The sequence below is a fragment of the Sapajus apella genome, unplaced genomic scaffold (genome assembly GCF_009761245.1).
Source record: "Sapajus apella isolate SASKATOON/1434 unplaced genomic scaffold, GSC_monkey_1.0 scaffold106, whole genome shotgun sequence".
Classification (NCBI taxonomy): domain Eukaryota; kingdom Metazoa; phylum Chordata; class Mammalia; order Primates; family Cebidae; genus Sapajus; species Sapajus apella.
In genome coordinates, this window is record NW_022437046.1 from 267,948 (window position 1) to 281,183 (window position 13,236).

Sequence of the window (13,236 nt, forward strand, 5' to 3'; positions counted from 1 at the left end):
CCATTTGACCCAGCAATCCCATTACTGGGTATATATCCAAAGGATTATAAATCATTCTATTATAAAGACACATGCACACATATGTTGATTGCGGCACTGTTTACAATAGCAAAGACTTGGAACCAACCCAAATGCCCATCGATGATAGACTGAACAAGTAAAATGTGGCACATATACACCATGGAATACTATGCAGCCGTAAAAAATGATGAGTTTGTGTCCTTTGTAGGGACGTGGATGAATGTGGAAACCATCATTCTCAGCAAACTGACACAGAACAGAAAATCAAACACCATATGTTCTCACTCATAGGCGAGTGTTGAAAAATGAGAACACATGGACACAGGGAGAGGAGCATCACACACTGGGGTCTGTTGTGGGGGAACAAGGGGAGGGACAGTGAGAGGTGGGGAGGTTGGGGAGGGCTAACGTGGAGAAATGCAGTTATAGGTGACGGAGGGATGGAGGCAGCAAACCACATGGCCATGTATGTACCTATGCAACCATCCTACATGTTCCGCACATGTACCCCAGAACCTAAAGTGCAATAAAATATATATATATATTTTATATATATAAATAAAATTATATAAAATATATATATATATAAATATATAAATAAAATATATATACACTCACTCCGTTCCTCGCAGTCCTGCTGTCTTGGTGCCAGTCACTGCCTGTTTGCATTTCTCTGTCCCTTTCATGACTGTGTAAATCGAGTCCTTGTCCATTTCTCATAAGACACTTCCTCAGTCTCACTTTCTAGTTAACAGTTTTCTGATTCTCTGAAATTATTTCCCATCATTCACTGTGTCTGATATAACCTCTTTTTCTCCTTCTGCTGCCATGTTTGTCTTGTGCCATCTCCAAGTGGTGTAAACACAGGAACCCCTTTCCCTCTTCCTGGACCTTTCCATGAGGTATAGGGTAGCAGTAGAGAACAACAATGATAATGCCCCATCAGGCTCCCTCTTCTCACAAACAGGCCCCTCTGCAGCACAGAGAATGGTCTCTCCAGGCCTCTTCAGAAAGCAGCATTTCCAGTTGCCTCACTCCAGCTTTTGCCTAAAGTCCAGCCAAACAGAAGGAAAGTTCACCTTCACCAGTAATCTAAGAATTTCTAACTAGGGGAAAAAATGACACCATTTGTTCCTGCTGGATCACCTCGCGCTTCAGCGAAGATGAAAAGGTGAGCTAATTCCAGTGCTGGCATGGGTGTAAGCAAGCTGACAATAAGTAGACTGCTGTTGGGATTATAAGCCAATAAAACATCACTGGATAATAGTTTAGCATTACAGATTTTTTTAAAACCCTTTAACATAGAAGCTTACATTTCACCGATCAATCCAAATCTGTCAGCTTATTCTCAAGAAATAGCCATGCAAGTTGTAAAATGTATATTAAAAGATAATGATCCTATCTGTTTCCATATGAATAAACTCAAAGAGCACATAAATACAAAATTATATTTAAAACTGGCTAAGTTCATTTTATTACATCTATCTAATGAACTGCATGACTACGTTAGCAATGTATGAAAGGAATATTTATTGATGTGGAAACATCTACTTCCTATATTACAGCAGGCAGTGCAAGCCTGATTTCTGCTTCAGTAGCATCTTAGTGGGGCACAGACTGTATGTAAACACACAGTTCATTTTAGCACAACAGCTGTGAGTCAGAATTTTTTGTGGGCTGTTTTTGAGTAGAGGTAAAATAGTTTTTGAGAAGCAAGCCTGAGTGTCTCTGAAGACAACAGAGTGGTAGCTGTAGCAAGGATAGCCCAATATCAGTGCCCACTCATGACAGCCAGGTCGTGCTGAAAGAATTATGATGAAAGAATTGGCAGATGCATTCCATTGATGTGACATCAAGCTCCAGTTTTTACAGGACTGAAGGTTGGGATTTGTGGTGTAAGGCAAACAAGTACTAGAAGGGGCCTCTGCTTTCTAAAGTGTCTGAAGGGATACTCACTAAATTTTGCCAGTAATTAGTTAAATTCAGAGCAGTAGCTATGGTTTGAGAAAGACACACAAGAGAGTTTCGTTTTTTTCTTAAGTGGTAGAAAGAGACCACAGAGGTCAAAATTAATAAAAAGTTCATCAGATAAGCATTCTAAAAGGTATTCTAGTGTTTTAGAGGATATCAAAGTGTTATAAAGGAAAAGAAAAAAGCTCCTGAAGAATATAAAAGTTAATCTTGTTCTGTCTTCTTGAGCAGAAGCTGCCAACTTCTGCAGTCAGGGCTTTTGGGGGATTTCTAACAGCTCTGTTTAGGAGCTCCTGGTGGAATGGATGCCCAATGGTCAGGAAAAAGCTATGTGTGTCTCTGAAGTTGAGAAACATGAATCCAAGGATCAACATCTTGGAGTTCTACTGCTGTGTCAGTTAACAGAGGCTCAAGGGCATATTATCTCTCACCTAGCAGAATTGTCAAAAATATAAATATACACTCACACATTCTGTTGGCAAGGCTTGAAAAAAATAGACATTCATGCATTTCTGATGGGAATGGAAATTCATACAACCCTAATGAGGGAGAATTTGACAATATCTAACAAAATGACACATGCTTTTCCCCCTTAACTATAATTTACCCTGGTTATATATATTCATATATATACTAAAATACATATGTTCAAGGATTTTCATTGTAGCATTGTTTATAATTGAAAAATATTAGAAACAACCAAAATGACTTTATGTAGCAAAATGGTTGAATGAACTATGGTACATTCATCAAATGGAACAGTCTGCAGCTATAAAAATGAATGGGGATAACATCTATAAAATGAGACTGGTTTCATTCAGGAGTTGGGTGGAAATGGAGTGACTAAAGTGGCAGATAGCAAGAAAAAGTCACTTTTGTCAGACCCAAGCAAACTGGAGCCAGGAAAACACAAAGGAGAACAGCTCATGCTTGCACGTCTGAGATAAGGACTATTTCAAGGACTTTCTAAAATAACCCATAAGAAATTTCTTCATCTCTTACACAGCTCATGCTTTTCATGATCTGCATTTTACATGTATGCACCTATTTCTATGACCAGGTTTATCACTAGAAATTCTTTAGGACTATAGCAATTCTGATAAGATGCTCTCAAAAGAATACTTGCCTAGCAATGGCATCTCCACCAATGAACTGATGCTAACTCAAGCTTTGAGCCTCCAGAACCAATGAACTCTGTCTCCAAGCAGCTTACATAACTTACCCTTGCTAGCAAAAATTTTCCTTTACTTTTGGCTTGATGTACCTGTACCTATGGCTTGCTATAGCTGTGCTTCCCAGATTATAATCCTTTCTGCTTACTCCCAAATAAACTCATCATGTTAGGATATGTTTGTCTCTGATGTCTTTTTTTAGCCTGACAAGTGAAAAGAATAAGATGGTGGGAGCAGTGTAGAGAAGATGGAGAAGAGTGACACTTCTCTGCATTCATGTTTTTATACAGTTCTGAAAGTCATTTCAGAAACATGTTAATGTTTTATGTACTCAGTGTTTTTAGTAAATATAATCAATAAGGATAAAAGGAGGAAACACTAGCATTGAATACAGATGGAAGCAAATGAACCAAACTGTATGTTAAATGAATGACAAAACACAGTGCAGGTAATGGGTGATAATGGAAGTTTTGAACCAGTACTTTGCCTCTGCATTCTCAGGCTAGGGCAAAAAGACTGCAGCAAATATTGAACTCTGTTTAATAAATGTGTTTCCCACACCAGCATGTGTTAACAGTTCTGAAACTACATTCTGTGTAGTCTAGGATTAAGCAAATAAGCAAATACACTGTGGGTAACTGAAACCAGATTTTTCGCTGTTGGTGGAGGAAATTACATATATGGAAAGGGAGAAAGTTAAAATGAACCCTATAGTGTTGGATTGGAACTGGTAGTATCAGTATGAACTCGTGGTTTTTAAGAAAGATAGGTAGATAAGTAGGTAGGTAGATAGATGAATGGATATGTGTGTAGGTGTGTGTGTGTCTTTACATAATATATATACTACACACATGTGTGTATACATATGACAGAGCCTAGAAACAGCAGCACTCTGGCAATGAACAGACCTATTCCTGGTCTTGGTTTGTTTTTATACACAATTCTCTATTAAAAGGAATCAGGGTTTCTTAGAAAAATACCAGATTACAGGGTTTGATCTGGGAAAATACAAGATGAGTCTGGAATACCTTGTAGTAATAGAAAGTAAGGAAGTGGTCAAAGAGCGATAGCAGTATGTCAAAAACACACAGGAATCAGCTTGGAGGAGCTCTCACAGGACTAATCTGGGATAACTTTGATCATCAAAATCACTAATGCTAGTAACAAAGCATAACTCATTAAATAAAATAAATATCTTTTAATCCAAACTGAATGGAAGATGGGTGGGTAGGTAGATGGATGGATGGATGGATGGATGGATGGATTGGGAGGGAGGGAGGCAAACTCTGTCTTACAGTAGAGTAACAACTAATAATATAGGAGAAATAATGGAAGCAGAAAATTCACCATTTTACAGCCATTATACCTCAAACAGTAATCACCAAAGGATGCTAAAATTAGTGGGTAAAGTGTGATGAGAAACAGAATATATATCATCTCAAAGTATTTCCCAAGGTTTAATTACCAATTGAAAATATTAACTTTGCAATGAAAGACAAAGCCTGGCAGACACCACCTTATCCAATTGACCAAAGTTATTATCTCCAGCAGTGGGACAAATCAACATTATGTGCCTCCTAATATGATGCTCTGAGAAGGACACAATATCACTTTTGTGGCATTTCTGTCAAAAATATGTAACTGGAATCTAATCCTGAGTAAACATCAGACAAACCCAAATAAGGTCATTCTACAAAATAATTTGCCTATACACTTCAAAAAAGAAAAGTGAAAGAAAGACAAAGATCAGCTTAAAGAAGACTAGAAATAACTAAATGTAACATGTGATGCTAGATTAAATCCTGGACAAGAAAAATATGTATTTTTTTCCTTCTCTGGCTATAAAGACATAACTAAGACATTTAGTGAAATTTAAGGGGAGAGGATCCAAGATGCTGAATAGGAACAGCTCCAGAGTGCAGTTCCCAGCAAGGGCAATGTAGAGGGTGAGTGCTCACTGCATTTCCAAACAAGTCTTCATGGCCCACAGACCAGGAGATTCCCAGGCCAAAAAGCACCATGAGTTTTCAGCACAGCTGGTGCCATGGGTTGGCACACAGAAACTCACACAAATTGGGGCAGCCATTTCAACTGGTGCCTGGAATGCCTGGGAGACAGAGCAGCCCATTCAACTGAAAGGGTGGGGACTGAGACAGTGAGCCAGGCGATCTGGCTCAGAGGGTAACAGTCCCACAAAACAAGTAATCTGAAATGCTCTGGATTGAGTTTTCCAGGAAGCGCAGTTGGACCTGGGATAGTCCAGCTCAGTGTTGGGGGAAGGGCATCCGCCACTACCGAGGCAGTCCGCTAATACTGAGGCTGTTCACCCAGCAGCTGGGCAGAGCCTGCAGCAGCTCAGCAACACCTCTGCTGGCCGACTGTGACTAGGCTACTCCATGCAGGGCAGGGCATCTCTGAAAAAAAGGCAGCAGCACATCAGGAACTTATAAATAGAGCCGACCTTCCTAGGTCAGAGCACCTGGGAAAAGAGTCAGTTATGAGTTCTGCTGCAGCAAACTTAAAGGTACCTTCCCAGCAGCTCTACATGGAACAACAGAACTCCCAGCACAGCACTTGAGCTCCTATAAGGGACAGACTGTCTCCTCAAGCAGCTCCCTGACTCCCATATACCCAAAGAGACACCTCATAAGGAGATCTCAGGCTGACATCAGGTGGGTATCTTTCTGGCACAAAGATAACACAAGAAGAAACTGGCAGCAACCCTTACTGTTCTGCAGCTGCTGCAGGTGATTCCAAGCAAGCAGGGTCTGGAGTGGACCTCCAGCAGGCCTACAGAAGAGGGGCCTGACTATTAGAAGGAAAACTGAAAAACAGAAAGAAATAACTTCATCATCAACAAAAAGGATGTCCACTCAGAGACCCGATCCAAAAGTCACTAACTACAAAGACCACAGGTAGATAAATCCACAAAGATGGGAAGAAACCAGGGCAAAAAGGATGAAAACACCAAAAGCCAGAATGCCTCTCCTCTTCCAAGTGATCACAACTCCTCACCAGCTAGGGATCAAAGATGGATGGAGAATGAGTATGATGAATTCACAGAAACAGGCTTCAGAAGGTGGGTAATAACAAATGTCTCAGAGCTAAAAGAACATGTGCTAACCCAATGCAAAGAAACTAAGAACCTTGAAAAAAGGTTAGATGAGATGCTAACTAGAATAAACAGCTTAGAGAAGAATATAAATGACTTAATGGAGCTGAAAAAAACATCACAAGAACTTCATGAAGCATACACAAGTTTCAATAGCCAAATCGACCAGGCAGAAGAAAGGATATCAGAGATTGAAGATCAACTCAATGAAATAAAAGGAGGAGGCAAGATTAAAGAAAAAAGAGTGAAAAGAAATGAACAAAGCCTACAAGAAATATGGGATTATGTGAAAAGACCTAATCTATGTTTGATAGGTGTACCTGAATGTGACAAAGAGAAAGAATCCAAGCTGGAAATCACTCTTCAGGATATTATCCAGGAGAACTTCCCCAACCTAACAAGGCAGGTCAATATTCAAGTCCAGTAAACACAGAGAACACCACAAAGATATTCCTCAAGAAGAGCAACCCCAAGGCATATAATCATCAGATTCACCAGGGTTGAAATCAAAAATTTCAAAAATTTCAAAAATTTCAAAAATTTCAAAAATTGCTAAGGGTAGCCAGAGAGAAAGTTCGGGTTACACACAAAGGGAAGCCCATCAGACTCACAGTGGATCTCTCAGCAGAAACTCTATAAGCCAGAAGAGAATAGGGGCCAATATTCAACATCCTTAAAGAAAAGAACTTTCAAACTAGAATTTCATATGCAGCCAAATGAGGCTTCATAAGTGAGGGAGAAATAAAATCCTTTATGAACAAGCAATTACTGAAAGATGTTGTTACCACCAGGCCTGCCTTACAAGAGCTCCTGAAAGAAGCACTAAAGAAGGAAAGGAACAACCAGTACCAGCCACTCCAAAAATGTACCAAATGGTAAAGACCATTGACACAATGAAGAAAATGCTTCAACTAATGGGCAAAACATCCAGCTATTATCAAAATGACAGGATCAAATTCACACATAACAATATCAACCTTAAATGTAAATGGGCTAAATGTCCCAATCAAAAGACACAGGCTGGCAAATTGGATAAAAATTCAAGTCCCATCAGTGTGCTGTATTCAGGAAACACACCTCACATGCAAGGACACACATAGGCTAAAAATAGAGGGATGGAGGAAGATTTATCAAGCAAATGGAGAGCAAAAAAAAAAAAAAATCAGGAGTTGCAATACTAGTCTCTGATAAAATGGACTTTAAACCAACAAAGATCAAAAGAAACAAAGAAGGGCATTGCATAATGGTAAAAGGATCAATGCATCAAGAAGAGCTAACAATCCCAAATATATACGCACCCAATACAGGATCACCAATGTACATAAAGCAAGTTCTTAATGACCTACAAAGAGACATAGACTCCCACACAATAATAGTGGGATACTTGAACACTCCACTGTCAATATTAGACAGATCAACGAGTCAGAAAATTAACAAGGATATCCAGGACTCAAAATCAGATCTAGACCAAGTAGAACTAATAGACATCTACAGAAATCTCCACCCCAAATCCACAGAATATACATTCTTCTCAGCACCACATTGCACCTACTCTAAAATCGGCTACATAATTGGAAGTAAATTACTCTTCAGCAAATGCAAAAGAATGGAAATAATAACACTCTCTCAGATCACAGGGCAATCAAACTAGAATTCAGAATTAAGAAACTGACTCAGAACTGCACACCTTCATTGAAACTGAACAACCTGCTCCTGAATGTCAACTGGATAAACAATGAAATGAAGGTAGAAATAAAGATGTTCTTTGAAACCAATGAGAATGAAGAAACAATGTACCAGAATCACTTGGACACATTTAAAGCAGTGTCTAGAGGGAAATTTATAGCACTAAATGCCCACATGAGAAGCAAGGAAACATCTAAAATAGACAATCTATCATCAAAATTAAAAGAGCTAGAGGAGCAAGATCAAAAAAACTCAAAAGCTAGCAGAAGACAAGAAATAACTAAGATCAGAGCAGAACTGAAGATGGAGACACAAAAAAAAAATTCAAAAAATCAATCAATCCAGGAGCTAGTTTTTCAAAAAGATCAACAAAATAGACCACTAGCCAGATTAATAAAAAAGAAAACGGAGAAGAATCAAATAGATGCAATAAAAAACGATAAAGGGGATATCACCACTGAGTCCACAGAAACAAAAACTACCATCAGAGATTACTACAAACAACTCCATGCACATAAACTAGTAAATCTGGAAGAAATGGATAAATTCCAGAAAACCTGCATCCTCACAAGCCTAACCCAGGAAGAAGTTGAAACCTTGAACAGACCAATAACAAAGGCTGAAGTTGGGGCAGCAATTAATAGCCTACCAACCAAAAAAGGTCCTAGTCCAGATGGGTTCACAGCTGAATTCTACCAGACATACAAAGAGGAGCTTGTACCACTCCTTCTGAAACTATTCCAAACAATACAAAAAGAGGGAATCCTTCCCAAACCATTTTATGGGACCAATATCATCCTGTTACCAAAATCTGGCAGAGACTCAACACAAAAAGAAAACTTCAGGCCAATATCCATGATGAATATTGACACAAAAATCTTCAATAAAATACTGGAAAACCGATTGCAACGGCACATCAAAAAGCTTATCCATCATGATCAAGTAGGCTTCATCCTGAGGATGCAAGGCTAGTTCAAAATACGCAAGTCTATAAACGTAATCCTCCACTTAAACAGAACCAAAGACAAAAACCACATTATTATCTCAATAGAAGCAGAGAAGGCCTTTGACCAAATTCAGCAGCCCTTTATGCTAAAAATGCTCAATAAACTAGGTATCAAAGGGACATATCTCAAAATAATAAAAGCTATTTATGACAAACCAACAGCCAATACCATACTGAATGGCCAAAAACTGGAAGCATTCCCTTTGAAATCCAGCACTAGACAAGGATGCTGTCTCTCACCACTCTTATTCAATATAGTATTGGAAGTTCTAGCCAGAGCAATTAGGCAAGGAAAAAAAAAATGGTATTCAATTAGGAAAGGAGGAAGTCAAATTGTCTCTATTTGCAAATGACATAATTATATATTTAGAAGGCCCTATAATCTCAGCCCAAATCTCCTTAAACTGACAAGCAACTTCAGCAAAGTCTCAGGATACAAAATCAATGTGCAGAAACCACAAGCATTTCTATACACCAATAACAGACTAACAAAGAGACAAATCAAGAGCAAACTGCCATTCACAATTGCTACAAAGAGAATAAAATACCTAGGAATACAACTAACAAAGGATGTGAAGGACCTCTTCAAGGAGAACTACAAACCACTGCTCAAGGAAATAAGAGAGGACACAAACAGATGTAGAAACATTCCATGTTTATGTTTAGGAAGAATCAATATCATGAAAATGGCCATACTGCCCAAAGTAATTTATAGATTCAATGCTATCCCCATAAAGCTACCAATGACCTTCTTCACAGAACTGGAAAAAAACACCTTAAACTTCATATGGAACCAAAAGAGCCCACAGAGCCAAGACAATCCTAAGCAAAAAGAACAAACCTGAAGGCCTCACGCTACCTAATTTCAAACTATACTACAAGGCTACTGTAATCAAAACAGTATAGTACTGGTACCAAAACAGAGATGTAGACCAATGGAACAGAATGGAGGCCTCAGAGGCAACACCACACATCTACAACCATCTGATCTTTGACAAACCTGACAAAAACAAGCAATGGGAAAAGGATTCCCTGTTTAATAAATGGTGTTGGCAAAACTGACTAGCCATCTGCAGAAAGCAGAAACTGGACCCTTTCCTGATACCTTACACTAAAATTAACTCCGGATGGATTAAAGACTTAAACATAAGAACTGACACCATAAAAACTCAGGAAGAAAATCTAGGCAAAACCATTCAGAACATAGGCATAGGCAAGGACTTCATGACTAAAACACCAAAAGCATTGGCAACAAAAGCCAAAATAGATAAATGGGATCTAATTAAATTCCAGAGCTTTTGTACAGCAAGAGAAACAATCATTAGAGTGAATCAGCAACCAACAGAATGGGAAAAAATATTTGCAATCTACACATTTGACAAAGGCCTAATATCCTAAGAATCTACAAAGAACTAAAACAGATTTACAAGAAAAAAACAAACTCATCCAAAAGTGGGCAAAGGACATGAACAGACACTTTTAAAAGGCCAACAAACATGAAAAAATGCTCATCATCACTGGTCATTAGAGAAATGCAAGTCAAAACCATATTGAGGTACCATCTCACACCAGTTAGAATGGTGATCATTTAAAAATCTGGAGACAATAGATGCTGAAGAGGATGTGGAGAAATAGGAACACTTTTACACTGTTGGTGGGAGTGTAAATTAGTTCAACCATTGTGGAAGACAGTGTGGTGATTCCTCAAGGACCTAGAAATAGAAATTCCATTTGACCCAGCAATCCCATTACTTGGTATATATTCAAAGGATTATAAATCATTCTATTATAAAGACACATGCACACAAATATTCATTGCAGCACTGTTTACAACAGCAAAGACCCGGAACCAACCAAATGCCCATTGACAATAGACTGGACAAGGAAAATGTGGCACATATACACCATGAAATACTATGCAGCCATTAAAATGATGAGTTCGTGTCCTTTGTGGGGACATGGATGATTCTGGAAACCATCATTCTCAGCAAACCAACACGAGAACAGAAAATCAAATACCGCACGTTCTCACTCATAGGCGGGTGTTGAACAATGAGAACACATGGACACAGGGAGGGGAGCATCACACACTGGGGTCTGTTGTGAGGGAATAGGGAAGGGACAGGAGGGGGTAGGGAGTTTGGGGAGGGATAGCATGAGGAGAAATGCCAGATATAGGTGAAGGGGGGATGGAGGCAGCAAACCACATTGCCGTGTATGTACCTATGCAACAATCCTGCATGATCTGCACATGTACCCCAGAACCTAAAGCACCGTAAAAAAAAAAAAAGAAATTTGAATAAGGTTATAAATTATAGTATTGCACTTTCTTAATTACCTGCTTTTTAATTATGTGACAATTTTATAAGAGAATATTTCTATTTCTTAGGAAATACACAAGGATATATTTAGAGGTAATACCACATTATATCTGCAGATCAGTCTCAAATAGTTCAGATAAAATGATGTTAGGGGAGGGAAATAACCATAAGACAAATGTAGTAAAATATTAATATATATGGAATTTGAGAGGGGACATATAAAAATGCTGTATACCGATTGTTAAAAATTTTCTGTAACTCTGAAATCATAAATAAGTTTTTAAAAGAAAAGCATGTAAGGCAGGAGGAAAGTATAGTTAAAATAACCCAAGTTCCTTGAATGGTTCAGGAAAAGGAGTAAAGATTTTACTTATTTAAGTCAAAGAAAAATGTCAGAAATTGTAGGATAATCACTAAAGGAATCAAATAAGTCAGTAAATATTCCAGAGAATAGAGAAGAAAACTAGCTAGAGAATCTCTGGAAACCTGGGCAGGAGGGCAGCTTTGGTGCCAGCTTAAGGATGGCTGGCAGCTGCAGCCACAGTCTAGCTTGTGACACACTCCAGTTGTTGCCAGCCCCCTCCGTCACCCCACTATTCCTTGTCCTCAGGACTGACCCAAGAGTTTGTCCCTTTGAACCAGCCAAGGAAGACTGGCTCTGATTTAAGTCCTGCCCAAAGGGCCCAGAAGAAAACAGAGGAGGGAGACCTCCAAACACAGGGGGCAGCACCGTTCCATTTTTCCCATGCTGTGCTGGTCCCTGAATCGGTGAGAAGCCAGCTTCCAGGAGGTGAGGCTTTCAAGACAGCAGAGGGGCTGGTGTGAGGGAAGTGTCCTCAGACTCAGGAGTAAATATTGGGTAGTTTGTTGTAGGGGTCGGAGGGGAGGGTCTTGGCCAATCAAATGTGACATTTTTTTAAATTGCCTGAGGCAGGAGGACCACTTCAGCCCAAGAGCTGTGATGACACCAATGTACTCCAGCATGGGTGACAGAGCGAGACCTGTCTCAAATAAAATAAAAATAAAAGTAAATTGCCCTCCCCATGTCATTTTTCCACTATTGGTAGTAATGCCTCTGCAAGCAAGTATCTATGCAGCCATTTAGAGGGAGCACAGATGGGAGAGGAGCCTGTCTTCTCTGCCTTGAGGCTGGCAGTGGTGAGAAGCAGCCCCAGACTCAGACTAGGGGTGTTAGCATTGAAAGCAAAAATAAGATTATAATCCTAAGACCCAAAACAATAAGCAGGAAGTCTTTGTAACCAGAAAGTTCTGGTAAATCTGAAGGACTCCCAGGTCTGGGACAGCTGAAAATGTCAATTTCCCTCTCTAACACCTGGCAGAAGCTCACAGCAAAGAAGCATCCCTGCACCTGCTGGCCAGCACCAGACTGCTCATATGTCTTTCTGGATGCTAAGTATGGGGTGAAGAACCAGAGTTTCTTCAAATGTCTGCATGAGCAGCAAACCACCTCCTACACACACACCCGTAAGAGCCCTCTGAATCACAGACCTGGGAGAGGAACTTTCATTCCTTTGTTTGAGTATCATAGTAAGAGCAGTGCACAGATTTCAAGTCCTAGAAAGCACAGAGTTTTAATTACACTCCTCCACAGCCACAATAGGACCTGGCACAGAGTTGGATTCAGAAGAATCACCAGCCTCTACCCAATCTGGATCTCACCTCCCTACAGAGGACTTAGATCCAGAAACAGCCACCACTCCTTTGTGCCCCATCCCCCAATTCAGGTCTCAAACCTCCCTGTCATCTCACTGACCAGCCAAACAAATCTGACTTAAAGATCTAACCTTTCACTAAAGGGTTTTAGGCTTTCAGTGCAAATAATTCTGTGGCATGACCAGACTGAACTGAACTGCCCATGGCCTCCATAGTCACAGAGCAAGCCTACCCCAAACCTGCACACACAGGAATGTGCACACGCAGTGAGGG